Source organism: Martes martes (assembly GCF_963455335.1).
Source record: "Martes martes genome assembly, chromosome: 18".
Lineage (NCBI taxonomy): Eukaryota > Metazoa > Chordata > Mammalia > Carnivora > Mustelidae > Martes > Martes martes.
The window spans coordinates 34,391,350-34,411,793 of record NC_137906.1 but is presented as its reverse complement, the minus strand read 5'-3'; positions in this window follow the sequence as shown (position 1 = coordinate 34,411,793).

Genomic DNA, 20,444 nt, shown 5'->3' with positions numbered 1-20,444 from the left:
CTGGCTCCTAGTCCACTCAAGAAGGAAAACGCCATTATACAGGCCATGAAGAGTTGAAAGCACACGTAATGATAATAATAACAATAATAATAAAAGCTAATGTGTATTTAGGGAGAATTTGGACCATCCTCAGCTTCTACGGGGGTAGAAATAAGATCAGCCTGAGATCATCAGGGATGGCCTGGTTGCCGGGTATGACAACCACTTCTTGGATCTGAAACTCCCATGGCATTTTACGTCACTGTTTCCTTCCGCCAAAAGCCCTCAGTACCTCGGCTTTCTTGACCCTGCCCCCATCCCTGTCCCTGCCCTCCCACTGTCTCTGGTGCTCACTCCCCTCTTTCTCACCAGGCTTGTCTTCCCTTCCTACAAATCTCCATCTTTGACCTCCTTCTTTTGACCCTCGACATGCCTCTCTTTCCAACTCACCCTAATGTCCTTACAACCTCAGCTCATGGAACATCCAGAACCTATCCTCTCTTCTGCATCCCCACACCCCACCCCCCAAATCACCAGCACGTCTCACCTGGATGACCGGGAGCCCCCCTCACCACCACCTGCTTGCCCTCTTGCTATCTCCTCCATCCTCTCTCCCGCAACCAGAACAATCTTTCCAAACCATGTCTTTTCGTGTTCAAACTTCCCTGTGATGTCCCAATAACCTTAGACTGATGACCAAAATCTTATCATGCCTCAGGAAGTTTACATTTTCCAAAACCTCCACGGCCTCCTGCAGCCAGCTCCCTCCAAGTAAAGTTGTAGCGGAAGGAGGAGGGCTGGGAGGAGTGGAGGGGAGCCAGAGGTGGCCTGGGGAGGGCAACTATGCAGCATCACCCGTGAGTGATGCTGGGGCAGGGGTCGCTAACAGCACTAGTCAGTTCTGTGTATTTGCAGCACTGTCCCTAGGCCAGGCCCCCTTCTAAGGATTAGGCTTCCGGGGGCTTGCGGTGGACAACAGACAGCTCTCAGCCACACATCCAAGCTTTGGACAATGACACTTTTGCCGAGTGAACATGTTTACACCATAAAGACAGCCAGGAGAATGATCTCCAAGGCTCTGCAGGACCAGAGTCTTACAAATGTCTCTGGTGTCCCCTCCAACTGTGCCCCACCTCACTCAGACTCCAGCTACTGGCATCCATTACGTTTTTTGGTAGTTTTTTCATCTTTTTGTGAGTTTTGGCATACCAGGTTTCCTTTCACAACACAGAGCTCCCTCTGCCTGTAAAATTCTTCCCCACCTTTCTCGGGTTTTATCGATATTTTTATATTTGGCTCCTATGCAGCTCAGACATCACATTCTCCAGGAAGATCCCCAGGCATGGCCAACCACATGTCACTGGGCCAGTGCCTGCTTTCCTTTGTGGGACTCACTACAGCCATCAGGTTACATGAATCCCTGTGATTTTCAGATTAATATCTTTTCTACCACTGGACTCTAAGTACCATGAAGCCAAAGAAAGTGAATCTTTAGTTAAATCATTATATCCCCAGCAACCAGCATAGAGACTAGCTCCCTGTAGACACTCAATCAGGTCTGTTTTTGAAGAAATGAAGGAGGGGCGCCCGGGTGGCTCAGTCAGTTAAGTGTCCCTCTCCTGGTTTCAGCTCAGGTCACGATCTCAGGGTTCTGAGATCGAACCCCACATCGGCTTGAGGTTCTCTCCCTCTGCCTCTGCACCCCACCCTGCTCGCATGTGCCCTCTTTTTCTCTCTCTAAAATAAATTCATAAAATCTTTAAATTAAAAAAAAAAAAAGAATGCTCAGCGGGGAGTCTGCTTCTCCCTCTGCCTGTTGCTCTCCCTGCTCGTGTCTCTCTCTTGTTCATTTTCTCTCTCAAAAAAATAAATAAGTAAAATCCTAAAAAGAAAAAAGGAAAAATTTTTCATTAGAATTTGATTAAAAATTTTCACGAGGTGAATCAGCTGAAACAGAGTATATCAAGTCGAGTGGCGCGCAGGCAAAGCAACAAATGTCATCTCAGTGCTAAGACCTATCCCCATGTCTTAAGGATTTATGAATCCGTAGGCCCTACAAGGATGCCAGCCACACTGTAGGTTCTGCACAGTGTGAGCAATGAATGGGTATTGTTCTCTTGGTGCGCTCGCTCGTGCGCGCTCTCTCTCTCTCTCTCTCCCTCTTTCTCTCTCACTGGTCAAGTGCCAATCACTGTCTATGTAATTCTTACAACCACCCTACAAGTCTTTCTCATGTTACTTTAGAAACGGGAAACGGAAGCTCCCTGAGGTTTCACATTTTAAAGCTGGTTGTCGGGCCTTGCCAACAGCGATTCAACCCAAGAATGGGCCTCCCACCCTGAGGATTCCAAGTCTCCGGGAAATGCATGAATGGACCAGAAATGCCTAGCCCCTGGGGGTGTCTCCTAGGGTATATTTAAACGACTGTGTCCTTACGGTTCTACTAAAGTCAAAAGTGAAGCTATTTCTTTTAAAAAAAAAAAAAGGTCAAGTAAAGTAACATAAAATAAAGAATGATTCCCTGACCATCCTCTGGATCCCGTGTTGCTCTGTGCAGAATGCCAGCGTCAGGATGGGTTTTGATGTGCGGAAGAGTTAAGCCTTGAGTTATTATCAGAATTAGGGCGTTTTATTGGTTCACATTGTCCAATCTTCCCCAGCCATTATGGTTTTGCCGAAACATTAAACTACTTTAAACTTTCATTTTCCTCTTAAAACTAAATTAGTTTGGAGAAAATTGTATTTCCCCAGCTCTAGCACCAGCCTCGGGCAGAGGGAGTTACAGTACAGCGCACAGATAAACAACAATCACGGCCTAATTACTAAGTGGTAGGAGCGGGGTTTCTCGAGTTACATTTGCTTTAGAGTTGCTGGGGTCCTGGGGGGAGACAGCTCTCCGGTGGATTGGCTCGGGAAGTCTTCTATTATTTATGTGGTGGTCTTCCCGCGTCTCTGGCTGCGGATAGAGGCAGGACAAAGGAATTTATAAAGCCCTACTATGTGCCTGCCCTCTTCAGTTCTAAAATGGGTTACTCAGTCATGATTACTAGTATTATGAAATCTCCCCTTTACAGCTTACAGTGTTGGAGGTTAAGGCTAGTGGATGGAAGACCATTGTCCGAGGACCTCTATCTGTGCCAGAAAATATGCTAGGATTTTTTTTTCCCCCACAATAGCAAAAATCTACGCCGCTTCTGTCTGTGAGGTACCTCTCTTCTTTGGGGGAAATAAAGTCCTTTGAAACCACACATAAGAGACCAAGGACAGTCATGGGATGCAAGCCGAACCAATCACAGACCTCACCACTGTGGCCACCGTGATGGGTCCCAAGGGCGGGATGTTGATGAAAGTCGAGCCAATCACAGACCTCACCACTATGGCCACCATGATGGGTCCAAGGGGCGGGATGCTGGTGAAAGCCAAACCAGTCACCCTCCACCCCCTGGATGCTTGTACTTGGAGCTAGAGGTAGAGACGTACCTCCCTGAGGGAGAAGCTAGAAAAACAACTTTTTCCTACTGGTGGCCATAGAGGTAGGTGAAAGCCATTCCCAGAAAGAGAAGACCAAAGAACAAAAAAGTTGGGCGGGTGTAGAGGGCAAAGGCGAGCAAGGGGGAAGAAAGAGACCCTCTCTCCCTGGTCCTATTCCCATCCTACCCATTGTTTGGCTACTTCAGCCCATAACCCGCCACCACCTCTGCCTTGGATCGTTCGGTTAAGATGAGTTTCCGTCATTGGCAAACCGGAGTCCTGATGACGATTTCCTTGCCACATCTAACATGTATAGGACACGTGCCATACGCCAGGCACGGATCCAAGGGCTCTCAATCACAGAGCTTTGTGAGGTAGGTACGCGGAGTGCTCCCATTTTCCATTCAAGGAACCTGAAGCCCAGACCAGCGCCACAAACCTGGAGTTTCCACTGCACCACGTGGGACAAAGAGGGTTCTCCTTGATCCATGCTTACTTGCCAACCACGGGGTAGGGACTGAGTATCCCATTTCACAGATGGGGAAAACAAGCCTCCGAGTTGAAGGAAGAGCCTCGTGGTGGCAGAGCTGGGATACGACGACGACGCCCTGCCCAGAACCAACGGTCTTAATTCATCTCTACCCTCGGTCACCGCGAGGGACACTCTTCCTCTTGGACCCGCTCACACGCTTCATTAGTTCACAGCCCTTCACCGATGTCTATTTCTCCAAATAGGAATCTGCTGATTGCATTTTCTTTTTCTGTGGAAGCTACAGATGATGCGTGCTGCCTGATGTTATTCTCATCGGCGGGGCCCAGCCCACGGCCGGCGAGCTCGGACGCTCCCTGTCACACAACCAGCCGGACTTGCCGTGCTGATCGGCCCTGGCAGGAGCAGCCCCAGACCGACCCGAGTGTTTGATGCCGTGAGAGCGTGTCGGGGCTGCCTGGGCATTTGCTGGTCCCTTTTAGTTTTGAGAGCAAGTAAGAGAACCTGGATGTGCAGAACAGAGGGGAAGGCAGAGAGGCGAGGAGAGAGGGGGGCAGGCAAGATGAAACTGCTTCTATAAAGCAGTCGTCCACAGAAAAACAGACACCACGGGTGCTCCTGGCCCCGCTCGGTACCTGATTGCACAGGATGTTGGCAGTTGCTCCTAACAATGAGGACTTGACCAAGGTGACCTTGTACACAAGGACGCCTCGCTCACCAAGGTGCCCAAGACGTATCCTGATGGGCACCACTGTGAACTTGATCTGGGAAGAATGCCTTACCTCCCTTCTCCCGAGTGGCCTGCGAAAGCCAAGGGCCCCTCCCTGCGTGTCCACAAGTGGCATCTTTAGGGTGGGATTAGGTGGCTTCGATAGCAAGGACCACATGATCCCAGCATGATGAGGCTGGTGTCAAAATGTGAGTCTCTCAGCAGCAAATACCAAGTTGGTCTCTGCTGAGCTGGTGGCCCAGGCAGCCACCCCCGAGAGCTCAGCCTCCCCACCCCAGCCTCCCACCCCACAGGTTCCCTAAAAACTGCTTCCAGAGACAAATTTGTCTTTGCTCTGGGCAAGGCACGGCTAGGGGTTCGGTTTGTTTCCTGCTGAGGCTGTAATAGAGCACCACAGATCTACAGGCTTAACACAGCACACGTCTGTGACCTTACAGCTCCGGAGTCCAAAATAGGCCTGGCAGGGCTGAAATCAAGATGTTGGCAGGGTTGCATTCCTTTCTGGAAGCTCTAGAGGAAAACTCATGTTCTTGCTCTTTCTGGCTTCTGGAAGTCACCGGACTGCTTAGCTTACAGCCCTCCCTCCACCTTCAAAGCCAACAACACTGGGCCCTGTCCTTCTCATGCCGCCGTCTCTCTGACTCCCTCTTCTGGACCTTTCTTCCACTTCTAAGGGCCCCGGTGATTACACTAGGCCCGCCTGGAGAATCCAGGCTCCTCTCCCATCTCAGGGCCAGCTGACGGGCAACCCCTTTGCCATGTAACCTAGTATGATCACGTGTTCCATGGATTAGGACCTGGACATCTGTGGGGGGGTCACTTCTCTGCCTGTCATTATGATGTTCTTAATAAGACATTGTTTGTCTCCTGTCCTGCTGCTGCGGGGATCAGCAAGCGACTGGAGCCAAGAGAGAGACTCAGGAATCAGCCAGGCAATGTCTGCACCACCCCTCAGTGCCCGGTAAGCTCGCCTGCCGGCATGAGAAGCTGGCATGCCGGGATGGAGCCCTGGGGTGTGGGTGTGTCCCCAAGGGGCCAGCAGTGCTGGGCAAACCAGACTGCCAGGGGCCATGAGTGGTTCCTACAGACTCCTGGTGTGCTACTGGCGTGTCTGCCTTTCAGGGTCCCCAGCACTCTTGGCAACAGAGGGGAGGGATTGGGGGTCAAGACAGCAGGTTCAGACAATGGGCAGGAGGACAGGGTGCCAGTGAAGGTATCTGGACTCATAAGGTTTGCTTGCTTGTTTGTTTGTTTAAAGATTTTATTTATTTATTTGTGAGAGAGACAGTGAGAGAGAGCATGAGAGGGGAGAAGGTCAGAGGGAGAAGCAGACTCCCCATGGAGCAGGGAGCCAGATGTGGGACTTGATCCCAGGACCCGGGATCATGACCTCAGCTGAAGGCAGTCGCTTAACCAACTGAGCCACCCAGGTGCCCAAGGACTCGTAAGTTTTAAAAGACTCAAAAACAGACTTATCTGCTTTTTTTCTCGGGTTGAAAGTCACAAGTCAAGTCAACTAAGAAAGGCTCCTTTCCGTTTCTTTCTGTGTTCTACATTTCTCTTTACACTCTCCCTATTTCTGCCTCTCTGCTGGAGACCCCTGACTCTCCCTTTCTTCTCCCTCCCCCAGGACCAGGGTCTGAGCTCACGCCCCAGGCTCTGCCCACACCAGCCCGACAGTGAGGACTCCGGCGGCCCAGTCAGCTCCAAGCACACAGGAGCAGAGCTGCCCTTCCCCATCCCAAACGCGGAGGATTTGGTACTACCGTCACTATTTTTAAGTAGGCTGCGATGTTCCCAGGGATGGTCTTTGATTCTTCTCCAGAGGAGCAGAGACCGCCAGCTTCTCAATATCCCCGAGTGAGTGCCCTGCAGCCCAGTGCAGTCAGCAGTTTCGTGGTTAACTCTGTCCTTAAGGAAACTTCCTCTCCAGAACAGCTTCGGGAAGAGACTGCAAGAAAGGGAAACTAATCATCGTACCCGGCTCTTGTCAGTGCAGACATTTTTCCCCCTTCCATTTTATGTATCTACTCATAATCTTGCACACATAAAATTTAAGCTCCGCTGCATTGTTAGCATTTTGCAGGGAGAAATTTTCTAATACAACACCGCCAATTTACTTGAAAGACTACCTGGAGTCTGTATTTACAGCTAACGGGCTCACGTTTGCTTATAAAGCTCCTGGGGAACGGGGTGACAGATGCCACTGGCTTCCCTACATTCTGGTCTTCATCTGTGGAACACGCAAGCTTGTTAGAAATGGGCTGCTTCCGTGACAGGGACAAGGGCCCTACCCTTGGCCTCTTATTAGAGAAGACAGCAGTGCTATTGGGGAAGACGTGTCTGGAGCCTCCCAGAACTGGGATCACATCCTAACTTCCTCACCTTGCTATCTTGGTTACTGTGGGCAACTCCCTTCACCCTTCTGAGTTCTGCTTTTAATTCCTTAAGGGCAAAACAGGAATGATGATCCCATCTTGCAGGTCATGGCAAGGATGCCCACAGCCCATGAGCATGCACGGTGCGCGAGCACTCACACACACACACACACACACACACACACACACATTTACATATACTGTACAACACAACAAATAGTGGAAAGAACGTGGGGGCCTTGGGGAGCTGTGGGTGGATGGGCTTAGCCTCCCCACTTCCGGCTAGTGGTAAGGTTCAACCAAGAGCTCTGAAGCTACAATTTTTAAAAAGCCCCTTCCCTATTCCTGTTTCTCAGATTATTGATGGGTCTTTCCAACACATAATTTGGGGGCTCTAAGAGCAAACTGCTGGAGGGGGTCCATAAGAGCCAGGACTCCTTGATGACAAAAACCCATAGCAAATTGCCTCAAGCAATAATTGTGTAATAATTGGAGTACATAACCAGCCATCCACTGGACTGTCGCCTTCAAGCGTGGCTATCCCCAGGGCTCAGTGGCTGTTGTCAGAACTCATCCTCTCGGGGTGCCTATGTGGCTCAGTCGTTAAGCGTCTGCCTTCAGCTCAGGTCATGATCCCAGGGTGCTGGGATCAAGCCCCACATTGGGCTCCCAGTGCCACGGGAGGCCTCTTCTCCCTCTCCCACTCCTCCTGCTTGTGTTGCCTCTCTTGCTGTGTCTCTCTCTGTCAAATAAATAAATAAAATCTTAAAAAGAGAGAGAGAGAGAGAGAGAGAGAGAACTCATCCTCTCCCACTTTCACTTCTGCTTTCCTCTAAGTCGGTTTTAAGGTGACTCTTTTCACAAGGTGGGTCCTATATTCCTATATTCCTATATTTCAATGTTTTCATTTAAAACAGGGACTGAATGTGGCCCCCTGCCTGTTTTTATAAACAAAGTTTTATCGAAACACAGTCACACCCATCCATTTACGTATTACTTATGACCATTTTTTCACTACAACAGCAGAGCTGAGTGATTGCTACAGAGAAAGTCTGGTCCACAGAGCCTAAAATACTTACCAGCTGGATCTTTACAGAAAGCACTTATCAACTCCTGATCTAAAAGAAAGTTCTCTGCTTTTGCTGCGTGCAGGTATAAAGTCTCAGGGGTCATGACTTGGGTCATGGTTCTCTCCCTGCATCAATCACTGTGGCCAGGGATGTAGAAAGCTCTGACTGCTTTCTTGCTCTTGGGGCGGGGCGTGGAAGCAGAGGAGGGCACCCGATGGAAAGCCCCACTGAGGCCGCAGTGACTGGAGGAGACACTTCTCCTCTGAAAAGCCACGGACTGTCACCACGAGCAGGCAGAAACAAGGGGAGCCCCATTACAAAGAGGTAAATACACCCAGATGGGGCATTAGGCAACAACGGAAGACTCCCTGCTTTTCAAAAGCATTCCTTCACCGACAATTCACTTTGATACGAACGGGATCAACAAGCAGATGTTTATTGTCCGGACTATCACGGATTGCTGTGATCAAGAATTCCAGGACTGTCCCTTTCCCGCGGCTGATGACTCAGCACAGGAAAGAGAAAACAATCCACGGCTGATCCTTCGGTTTCAGATACTGACAGGAGCAGAGGTTCTCTTCTTCAAGCTTCTTCAACCAGAGCTATCATCTCAACCTGGAAATGACCCTTCGGACACTGCCGAGGCCCCCTGAGCTCTGGTTAAAGAGCTAGAGAAGCTCCTCTCTCTACCTGGGGGGAGGGAGGGCTAGAAAACTAACCAAACAATTCAGATCAGAAATGTAAAGCCGCTTCACTCCTCCCTTCTACAGGGAGCATGAAAGACACAGCGAATCCAACCCAGGGTGGTTCTTCCCCCATCAACACAGGAGCCACATCCTCAACCCCATAGGTAGCAGCATCGAATCTATGTATCTTTCCTGCTTGGCCAGACCCCCACACTCCTTGTCCGGCCACAAAGAGCACCAGCCCTCCTCCGTTCTAAACACCCACCCATCTCTCAACCCTGCAACCATGTTCCACCGCCAGTGCCCACACCTAACAGTCCCTCATTCAAAAAACTTTTAAAAATGACAACCGAAGTACCTGTCAGTGGACAAATGGAGAAACACAATGTTTCTTCTTCAGCCTTAAGAAGGAAGGGCATTCCTACACCTGCAACAGCATGGATGAACCTTGAGGACATGACACTCAGTGAAATAAGGCAGACACACAAGGGTGATTACCATAGGATTTCACTCGTATGAGGGACCGAGAGTCATCAGATTCTCTGAGACAGAGAGTAGAACTGGTTACCAGGGCTTGGGGGGTGGGGAGAGGGAATGGGGAGTCAGTGTGTCATGGGGATGAAGTTTCAGTTTGGGAAGATGAGAAAGTTCTAGAGTTGGATGGTGGTGATGACAGTGTGACTACCTAACACCACTGAACTATACACTTCAAAGGGGCTAAAAAGTAAATAGTATTATATATAAGTATTATTATAAATATATAGTATACATAATATACATAATATGTAATATATCATAATATGTGGTATAATAATGTATTCTAAATATATGTCATATATTTATATATATATTAAAGTATTATATAAATTATTATATAGTTATATGTAATACATAAAATATTACCTATATGTTATATATTATACCCATATGTTATACATTATATATAATTATATTTTATTATTTATTTTATATATTTATATATTTATTATTTATTTCATTTTATTATCATTATATTATTTTATATAAAGTATAATCATAATAAATAAAATTATATAGAGATACATAATTATTAATTATACATATTTGTATTGGCAGCATACTATTTAAGTTCTTCACTGTTTCCACCCATAATTCCAGCTTTCTCCCCCCATTTCCCATATTTTCAAAGTTCCTGCTTCAGATCACTCTCCCAAGACACGCTGTGTGTTTGCTTTTATCACCACCTCTAACTCAAACTATTTGTTCAGCCTGTGGAATGGACTATGGTAGCTATATTAGGGGATTTTTTGCCCAAGAAGACATATGGCCACCGTCCCTTTCTCGTTCCTTTGGGGACCCCTCTCTTCTGCCATGTGGCCCCAACAGCCTCCGAATCTCAGCACAAACCCCTCTCTTCAACACTTTGCTTTGAGGGGGATTCCGTCCCACGTTCCGTGCCCTCCCACTGCTCTCCGCTTTACGAGCACAGCTTTGAGGCTCCTCAGCTCGATAATAAATGCAGACCCACGCTGAGTCCAGATGCTCACGACCCATGAGAAATATGTCCCTCTAATGCCTGAGAGTTCAGGACATTTATCCTCAAACATCCACGGCCGTCAGTTTACGTAGGACTTTGTTAAAATACAGGCTCTGGGACCACCCCAGGGATTCGGTTTAACGCAGGTGGGCCCTGGACCACACTTTGAGAAACGTCGCCCTGGAAATGGAGCCGAGGTAACTTTCAAACTTCGGTCTATGATAACGTCTGCCTGAGGTTGGGGTGTGTGGCAGGTGGTGGGAAGGAGACGCTGCCATGGTTCTTGACATTTTGCTCCATTTTCATTTCATGTCCAACCCAACTCTTACGCAGTTTTGTGCAATCGCTATTAAATACTGTCATTTTGATAACTTACCTTTCTACAAACAGCAGAAGAAATTTTCCCAGGTGTGGTCTCTTTCCATTCAATTAGGCACACCTGGGTTATTTTAACCACTGAGGTGATAAAAAACACAAATAGGTACCCCCATCCATTTGATGACGGCTACCTGATCCGAAGGCTTGGTGCGCAGGAGGTAAAAGCCAACCTCCAGGTACTCATGCCACTAGGATCTACCGAGTTTTAACCATCCCAGCACCGTGCCTTGCCAGCGTGCCCTGGGAATCCAGACAAATCAAAGATTAAATGATCTATCCATTAGAAGAGCCAAGCTGATAATCTAGAAGGCTGAGCTAATAGCAGTTGATAAAGCAACTGTCCAGAGAGACCTAAAAGAGGAAAAACACCTCTAATCCACAATCCACCATGGGCTCTCCTATTTCCCATTGCCCGCCTCCCCCAAACACATCCAACAAACTCAAGCTTCCTTTTTTTTGAACCAACTGTCGTGACCGAGGGAGTGGAACATGCCAGCTGCTGGGTCTGGATCGTGTTTCTTTTCTTTTTTAAAATTCAAGTATACAGTACAGTGTTATCAACTATAATCACCAAGCTGTGCATCAGGTCCCCAGACCTTATTTGTCTTAGGACTGAGAGCTTGTGTCCTTTGATCATATTTTCCTTGTCCCCCCACCCCCAGCCTCTAATAACCGCCATTTTGCTCTGACTTCTGCGGGTTCTACGTTTGTAGATTTCCACATATAAGTAATACCATACAGGATTTGTTTTCTGGGTGTGACTTATTTCCCGTAGCATAACGTCCTCCAGGGTCACCCATGTTGTCACGAATGGCAGGATTCTTTATTACGGCTGAAGGATATTCGTGCGTGTATGTGTTTATCACATTTTCTTATTCATTCATCTGTTGATGAACTTTGAGATCATTTCCACGTCTTGGCTATCGTGAATTATGCTGCAACGAACAAAGGGGCCCTGATACCTCTTCAAGATACTGACTTCATTTCCTTCAAATCTATACCCACCAGGGAGATCGCCAGATCGTAGGGTAATTCTATTTTTGGTTTGTTGAGGAAACTCCGTACCGTTTTCCACAGTGGCTGCACCAGTTTGCATTACCACCAACAGCACAAGAGCGTTCCTCCTTCTCTACATCTTTGCCAACACTTCTTTATCTTTTAATTTTTTGATACTAGCCATTCTAACCAAATGGGAAAAAAAATATTTGCAAATCATATACCTGGTAAGGGATTAATATCCAAAATAGTTAAGGAACGTATGAAGGACTCAATAGAAGAAAAACTGATCAGAAACTGAGCAAAAGACCTGAGTAGACATTTTCCAAAGAAGATATACAGATGGCCAACAGGTATAGGAAAAGATGCCCAGCATCACTCATCATCAGGGAAATGCAAATTAAAGCCATAATGAGATATCACCTCACGCCTGCCTGGATCGTGTTTCATTCCTTGGTGGGGGAAAGAGGGAGACTGGCCCGGTCCTAACCCAACCACCAAGACTAGGAGCCAGGCAGGTGTAATTCCCCAAGGAAAATGACTCACCGTCATCAGAAGACTGTGAGGATTCATGTTAGCCCTATAAGATTCTCCTTTCAGAGGTCTGTCTCCATTCCTAAATCCACCAGGGTCACCCCAATGCTTTTGAGGATCACGACTTCATCCAGAACCACCCCCCCATCGCCCTCCTCAGTCATTCCCACCAGGACATCCTGTCCCTGAAACCTGTCCAGACCCAGCAAGACAGGATGAGGAATCAGGATCTAGTGACCGGGGAGGGAGCAGGCAGACGGTCCCCGCTTGTTTCCGTAACAAATGGGCACCTGTCAGCGAGGCACTTAGGAAAAGACGTGGCCCTCGAAGATCTCTCCCTCTTAGCCTTTAAGAATTTCCGCCGCACCCTGGTACGGCTATCAATTAATATTATTATTATCTTTCACTGAGATGGATGAGGCTACTAATTGCTCCTTTCCCACCAATCTCTCCATAGTCATACTTATCTCCAGACAAATAACAACCTCAGGACAAATGATGGACCCTAGACATTTAATACACGTCTTGTTAAATGGATAAGGAACAGAACAATGAGGCTGAAATTTCCTGATGGAGCTGTCTGTGCCACACAGCCCGCCCCTGTCCTGGGACCCTCTGCTCCACCCTCCCTCTTCCCCCCTGCCCTAAAAGATGCCACCCTTTCCCCGTCCCTCTCCCCCTCACTTCTGCACCCACACCATTGGCTCCTTAAGTTTGGGGCAGAGAGAGGGAGAAATCTCTTTGAACGAAGGCATGGCATGATGGAGAAAGGGACTGTGGGGTCAAATACCTGGGACCCCCTTAGCTGTGTGACCTTGAGAAGTCACCAGTCCTTCAAAGCTGCCTCAGGTTTGTGCAAATGACAAAGGCCACCCAGATACAAACAAGCAAAAGCTATTCACCCACAGCGTGCTCTGCCAAGGGAGTCAGCCACCATCCCTTGAATACGGCAGAGACTCCAAGGCAGGTAGTGGAACAGGAAAGCTTCACGGTGGAAAAGAGGGCCTGTGCCAGGTATGCCTGATGTCAGAGGCTGTTGGCGTGGGGAAGGTGGAGGCGGGCCACCTAGAAGGGGGGGTGTCCTATGTGATTGGTTAGGGGAGTATATTTGGCTTTCTCTGATTGGTCCTAAGTTGGAAGTAGGAGGAGCAAAATTTGGGGAAGCCGGCTGTTATTGGCCAAATCCTGACAGTTTGGGGCCGACCGCTGCAGGGGCTGTGGTTCAGACCGTCAGCTGGAGGCTACGGGTCAGACTTCTACTTCTGTATATGGTCTGGGCATTGTCCATTGAGATATTCAGCCTTTCAGTTTCCTTGGTGGTCAAATGGGGCTGAGAATAGTCCCTAACTCACAGGATTTAGGGAAAATAGTAACAAGACAGGATGTAAAAATCACTCGACACATGTCTGGCATTCATGCACACATTCTACAGATGTTTCTCAGTGATAGGGCAATGTGATGGGAAAGGTTCCTAACCCCACGGAACTCACATTCTAGGGGCGACACGCAGCCCACAAAGCAGCAAACAATAAATAAGCAAAATGTTTCTAGACAGTGATAAATGCTATGAAGAAAATCCAAGCAGGCATGGGAGATGGTTGACCGGGGAGAGGCATACAGTCTACTTCAGAGGACAGATACTCAGACCCAAGAGAGCCACACAGGCAATGGCCTTGGGGAGAGGAGCCCAGGCTACGGAACAGGAAGTGAATAGGCTTGGACGCACGGTATTTTCAAGGAGCGTGATAAAGGCCAAGGTGGCCAGGCTGGGGTGAACACTGGGGAGGCATGAGGGCATGACCTCAGAGAGGCAGGCATGAGTCAGCTCAGAGAGAGGAGCTGGCTTTTTATTGTAGAAGTGAAGGGAAGGGAAGGCATTGGCAGGTGAACACAGAGCCTTGACAAGTAACTTGATTTGCATTTCCACTGGATCCGCCAGAATTAAGAAACTGTCATTGCGGTCCAGGCAGAAGGCGGTGGGATTGGATAAGTAGAGATGGGGGGAAATTATTTAATCCAGTGTGCCTACAGGAGGCAAGCCAACAGAACCTGCAGCCAGGGCAGGACTTGGGGAAAGGGCAGCGAGAGAGAGGAAGTGGACATGGCTTCCGGGTGTGGTGAATGGAGAAGGAGCCATATTCATGTCTTAATTGCTACTGACCACCAGTTGCTGGTGAGGGGTAGAAACAAGAAGAAGGGGAGTGGCTGGAGGAGGGGAGGGAGGCAGGTCTCACACCAGCTTGGAAGATGCATGAAAAATCATTTTGTGGTCCAGAGGTCTACACCCACACAGGCTATTGCTCTCCTCTCCTGCACTGACACCGGGCTCTGACTCCCAGTGGCCCAGTGCCTCTGGCTGCCTAGGAAAACCACCCCCATGCTTGCGATGGCCCCTCCCTTCCCTCCACCCGAGGGTAGGAGACAACGGGTTTCCTCGACCAGACTTTCCTAATTACCTTCACAGCAGGTCTCAGGTCCCTGGCTGGCTCCCCTAAAAAAGAGAAATCGCCTCTAGATGTGGGCCCCAAGCAGGGAGCAGGCCCACGATTGGCCAGAGATAATTGGGCTGTTGTCTGGGTCTCGGGGAATGGGCTGTTTGGGAACATTAGCGAAGGCGGCCGTTGTCTTGCTGGGCTGGGGCGTCCAGAGCTGCAAAATGAGCCAAGCAGGGGGTGTCGCGGTCATCAGAAACTCTGCTAGGGCCCAGGGCTGCGTTGGGTCCCCTGGGGTGGGGTGGACTGAGCACCAGCACATCAAGGAGCCACATTCTCCTCTCAGGTTCCTTCTTGCAGGAGCCCTGTTTTCCCAGACTGCTTTCCCAGAGGCCTCACAGGGGCGTGGAGGACAGAGCAGGGCCTTTCAGGAAGCTCCCAAGAGACCCAGGACCCACCCCTCACTCTGTAACTTGAGCCAGTCGCTTTCGTAAACCTCTGCTTTCTTACATGGAAAACAGGAGAGAATGCTGGGTTTGTTCAAGGACGAAGGGAGGTGATGTGTGTGAAGGTGTCTAGAAGGGCCCCTGGCACGTCCAATACATGGTGTTCTTCCCATCCCCTGCTTTGGAGGGAGCCCCCCGTGAAATGCCTCGTTCACCGTGGCACGAAATTCAGAGCCCATGAACCGCAGACTCTTCCCCGGGTCCCTCCAGGGAGGGGGAGCCTCCTGCCCCTGGAGCTCCAACACCACGCCTCCTCTCCGCCCTCCCCGTTACCTCCCGGTTCCCACTGAGACCGCCACAGGAATTATCAACCAGGCCCCCGTCAGAACAACAGCCCCTGTTTTTAGTAACAGTGCACCAGGCACGGAGTAGGGCGTTTTCCAACCATCATCCCCTATCGCCCTCATATCTGCCCCAAGAGGCAAATGCCATTAATATCCCCATTTTAGAGACAAGGAGATGTGCTCAGAAAGGCCAAAACACCTCCCCAGGTTTGCCCAGTTGCTGAACGATGGAACTCAACTTCAAGCACTTGGACTGTCTGACATCAGCTCCCAGATCCTGGCTGCCACCGCTGTGCCCAGAGGACAGCACCCACCTGCCATGCGCTCTGCATGTGTGTTCAAACAGGGTTCATACATATTTTCCCCATAGAAGGTTCATAATAACCCAGAGAAGGAGGAATTATTCCCTCTCTTCTCCATCAGCCCCATTTCACAGATGAAAACGTCAAGGCCCCGTAGAATAAAGTAACTGCCTCCATACCAGAGCTACGAGAAGAGAAGTAAAATGTAAACTCACCTTGATGGGTGCACTTGAACCTGAGGGGCGGGCAGGTGAGGGAGAAGGGCCCAGCACGGCAACACAGCCTTTTCTCTTCCACACAACCCGTCCTAGAAGGGACAAAGACCCACTTATCCTCAGACCTCACCGCCGGATACAAACTCGACGTTGAAGCTTCATTTCCACCTGGAATTAAATCATTCACCCTTGAGTCTGGGATGGAAAAATTCACGACCGTCCGTTAGTTTTCCTGATACTTGTCAGGGGGAAGATGTTGAGATGTCAGGAGAAAACACGTTCTCTGGGGTCAGCAGGGAAGACCCCGGGAGAAAAAGAAGAGCTTTCTAGGCAGTCCGCCAAGGCACACTCTGTGCTCTTGTATGAATGCTGTGTCCTGCCCCAGATCTTGAGGGGTGCAGGCGCTGAATGGCCCAGGAGGGCGGGGGGGCAGGAGGGCAGGGGGCAAGACAGCAGAGCTATGGAGAGCATGGCCTGGCGATCGGCCACAGTCAGGACTGAGCCAGCTCTGCCATGAGTGCCCTTGGGCCAGCAGTGTTACCCCTTGGAGGAGGAGCGTTCTCATTTGGAAAAAGGGCGGTGAGAACCTCCGGTCTCACGGCCCCATTGTGACTGTTTAATGCAACCATGGGTGTAAAGCCTTTAGCTGGGAGATACTGTTTGATAAGAGCTCAAGAACGAGCAGCTTCCCAAGCCAGGAGCTCTGCTACAGAGGACCTGCCCGGCAGTGAAAAATGGGAGGGTGCGGAGGACAGGGCAGTGGGGGGGGGGGGGGGCAGAAAGTCCCGGTGTTGGCCCCTGACCACACCAACTCTGTGACCAGGAGCTCAATGCCACCGGCTCTGTTTTACGGTCGTTAAAAGGTTCTCATGAAGATAAAGTAAAGCACTGCCTGTAAATCAAGCCGCTTAAAGCAGGACGTTCAGTAAACCTGGGGCATCTTTCTCTCTATCCGGCTGCATCCACGGCCTTGCACCCAGCAGTGGGTCCAGAGATGTGTCCACAATAACCAGCCAGAGCTGCTTCCTCCTTGTCGCTGTCCCCACTCTCAGCGGCCCTGCCCAGCCTCCTCTGGCACCACCCATACCCCAGCCCTGGCTGCCATCCGTCTCTGACCGAATTCATGAGGCCTCCCTGAGATTCGGGTCTCAGGCTCTCCCATTGGCTCATTTCCTCCTGATTATATTCAATGCTGCCACCTCTCCCCAGAGTGGTCCCAGAGGCCCCTTGAAGACAAAGATTAGACTGTTTTCAATATGGCCTAACTGTTCTCTAGGGAGCCTTATCCCTACCTGGCTCCTCCCCCACAAGGAGAACCTCCTTAAATTTTTCCTGGAGCCCTCAACCCCCCCTGAGTCCAGAAAGAGGCTCCTTCCCCACCCTGGAAGGCAGGCAGCCCTTCCAGACTGTTCATTCAAGATCCCCTTGTGATTTCTCAACCCATCCACATGGGGGCCAACGTCAGCATGTTTGAGTGGGTTTGCAGCTCACTTCACAACCAAAGCAGAACTTCACCCGAGGATTCCAGATGTCCCCGAGGATTCCAGATGTCCCCACACACAGGCTCACGAGAGAGCGCCCTCACCCTGAGGCACTGCTGTTATTTCTGAAAAATGGGTTCTTTGCAGGTTGGGGCTTCTGTGTGAAGGTAACCCCAGCAGGTGTCGCCACACGAGGTGAGCAAGGTGTCTGCCCTGGAAACGAGTACGAATCGTGGTGAAATCAGCCACCCAGGGCCAAGGTTGCTAACACCCCAGCGGTTAGCCTGAGAGCCAGGTGAGACCACAAAGAAAAGCAGTCTGGGCCTGCATGTGGGGAACAAATCAGAGAACTGTCCACGGTGGGTTGGACAAGCGTAGGAGGGTTGCATCAAACCAGCAGGAGGACTGACCACACACCTCCCTTCCTGGTTTCACGACATCACGTCGGTAGCTTGAAATCAGCCATGGCACGGATATTTACACGGCAGTAATCGACAAGCTCTATGAACCAAGAGTCTTGTTCAGTTTGGGGCTTTGTTTCTAGAACACTGGTTAGGCAACATTCACCAGCGCACCAGTGGTAGCCTGGCAGAGTGGTGAGAAGTTAAAGGCACAGCTGCTACAGCCAGAGAGAGCGGGAGAGTCGAGAAAGTCATTGAACATTGCTGAGCCTCGATTCTGTCATCTGTAAGGAGGGCTCAGTCACCTTAAAAGGATTCACTCAGATTACATGTTCTCACCGGACAAAGCGCTCAGCACAGTGTCAGGCACAGAGAAAACCCTCTCTTAGGATCATATTACAACAGCCAGGACCCTGGTCTGCTGCAAGAGGGTTAACATTCTCCCTCCCCACGCTCCTCTCCACGTTGGCCCCGCTTGTCAGAGACATTCACGGCAGGACGTGAGCTCAGGAACAAAATAAAATTGACTGTGTATATATTTTGTTTCCAAAGTGCCAACGTCAAGAAGAAAATTTCTACAACTTCTCATCTTTGCCAACCTTACTTTTTTGGGTGTTTGTTAAAAAAAAAAAAAAAAAAAACAGCATTCAGAAAGCCAAGTCATTCTAGGAGGATTTTTCAATAATTGCCTTTTTTCCCTTCAGATGTTCCAAGATGATTTCTACCACCATCGAGATACAGATAAAAAGGAAGTGGAGTGTTTCCGTGCCGGGCCCAGGCTGCCTCGTGAGCCGGGAGGTTATAACAAGAAGAGAGCTGTCTCCCAGAAAAGCTAATCCGTCGTTTTCATGTCCAACCTTCACAAATTATGCCCGCGTGGCAGAGTTTGAATCACTCCCTCTAACAGCCTCTGAAAACAAATGCAAAACCTTTCAAGTTCATTCAAAGTCATTACAACACTTTCCAGAACTGAATCAATTACCGTAACCTCTGTGGGTGTGTAAAATATGAAATTACCAGCACCCTCGCAGAGCCGGAGAATTGGCAAATTAGCAGAAATTGATTACGGGCGCTTTGGGAGCAACCCCCGGTGGATTAAGTGTCTCGATGACAAACAGCAATCTATTATTTGTGAGATTTTGTTTGATGAAATTGTCTTGCCCGCTAATGGTCCCTTCTTTGCCTTGGTGACCACTGATTTTGCCACCTACCCCACTGACATGGTGGTGGCACTTACCGCGTCATGCCTGATGCAAATAAGACAAGCCACTGGTCCTGGAAGATCCGAGATCTGTTTTGGGTCCCCGTGGAGATGAGAATTTGGTCATTTCAAAGGAGCTCACCGTGATTTCTCTTTCCCTGGGTCCTATGATTAGAGAGGCAGGTGGAGGTGGTGGGAGAGCAGGAGGGGACGGAGGGCCGTGGAGGAAGAGCCTGGGGTCCTCACTCAGTGCAGGGAAGGTCTGGGGAAGAAGCTTGCTTGGAGAGAGGAAACAGGTCATCTGCGTGCAGGAGAGATCAGGGTGATCCCGGCCCAAAATCTGCGGCCAGTACTGTTTTCTCCCCACCCTCTGCTTGACTGAAGAGTTCAACATCCACCCTGCCAACCAGCATGCCAACCTTTCCACGTGGGCTTGTCTTTCCTGGTCTTCTGGTTGTCCCGGGAGAGAGGGAACACAGAAAGTTCATCCTCTCCCTCTCCCAAGGCAAAGCCAGCATGGAGGTGGGAAGAGAAGAAGGTAGCAGTGTTTCCTGAGCACTCACCGTGTGAGGTGCCTTGGTGTGCAACTGTCCCAGATCAATCCTATGGTGCGGGGACAGCCACCCGCATTCTACGGAGCAGGAAACTGGGCTCAGGAAGATGAGAGAACATCGTTGATTCCTTCATCTGTACATTCAACAATATTCACTGAGCACCTGCCTCATGGCAGGTGACTTCTCCAGGGCTCTGGTTACAGCTGGAAAAAGACAGAGTAGTTTACCTTCTCCTGGAGGAAAAGAGACATAAGCATGAGATAAATCACTAGATGGGATGGTTACAGATTGTGCTAACTACAGGGAAGGAGGGGGGGCACAACAGAGTGGCAAGGCAGGCATTTGCTAGGGTGACCTCTCTGAGGAGGTAACAGTAGAAGTAGAAAGATGAGAAAGAACTGAGGTGCCCATCTGGGGGGGAAGAGCATGCCAGCAAGTGCAAAGGCCCTGGGGCAGAGCTAGTTCACCCTGCACAACTTAACGGTGCAAAGCAAAAAAGAATAAGGACCAACCAACCCTTGTAGCCAGAGCTGCTTAACTCCTAGTAGGTACACAAAAGTCCACCTCATGGACCCCTGCAGCTTCCAAGCCCATGAAGCCAATAGGTCCTCCAGAGAAGCAAATATCTTCTCTGTCTGTATCCCCACAGCCAGGCATAGTGTCAAGGCCAACCGCCAAATGAATTAATGAATGTTGGCTAGTCTGTGCTTACTGAGTGAGGGAGCAAGGGAAAGAAGAAACGCCCCAGCCTTGACTTCAGGAGGACCCAAAGGCAAACTCTGTATAATTTGAGGCTCAATACTTTTCTGAGCCTCAGTCCCCTTCTCTGTGAAATGGGCA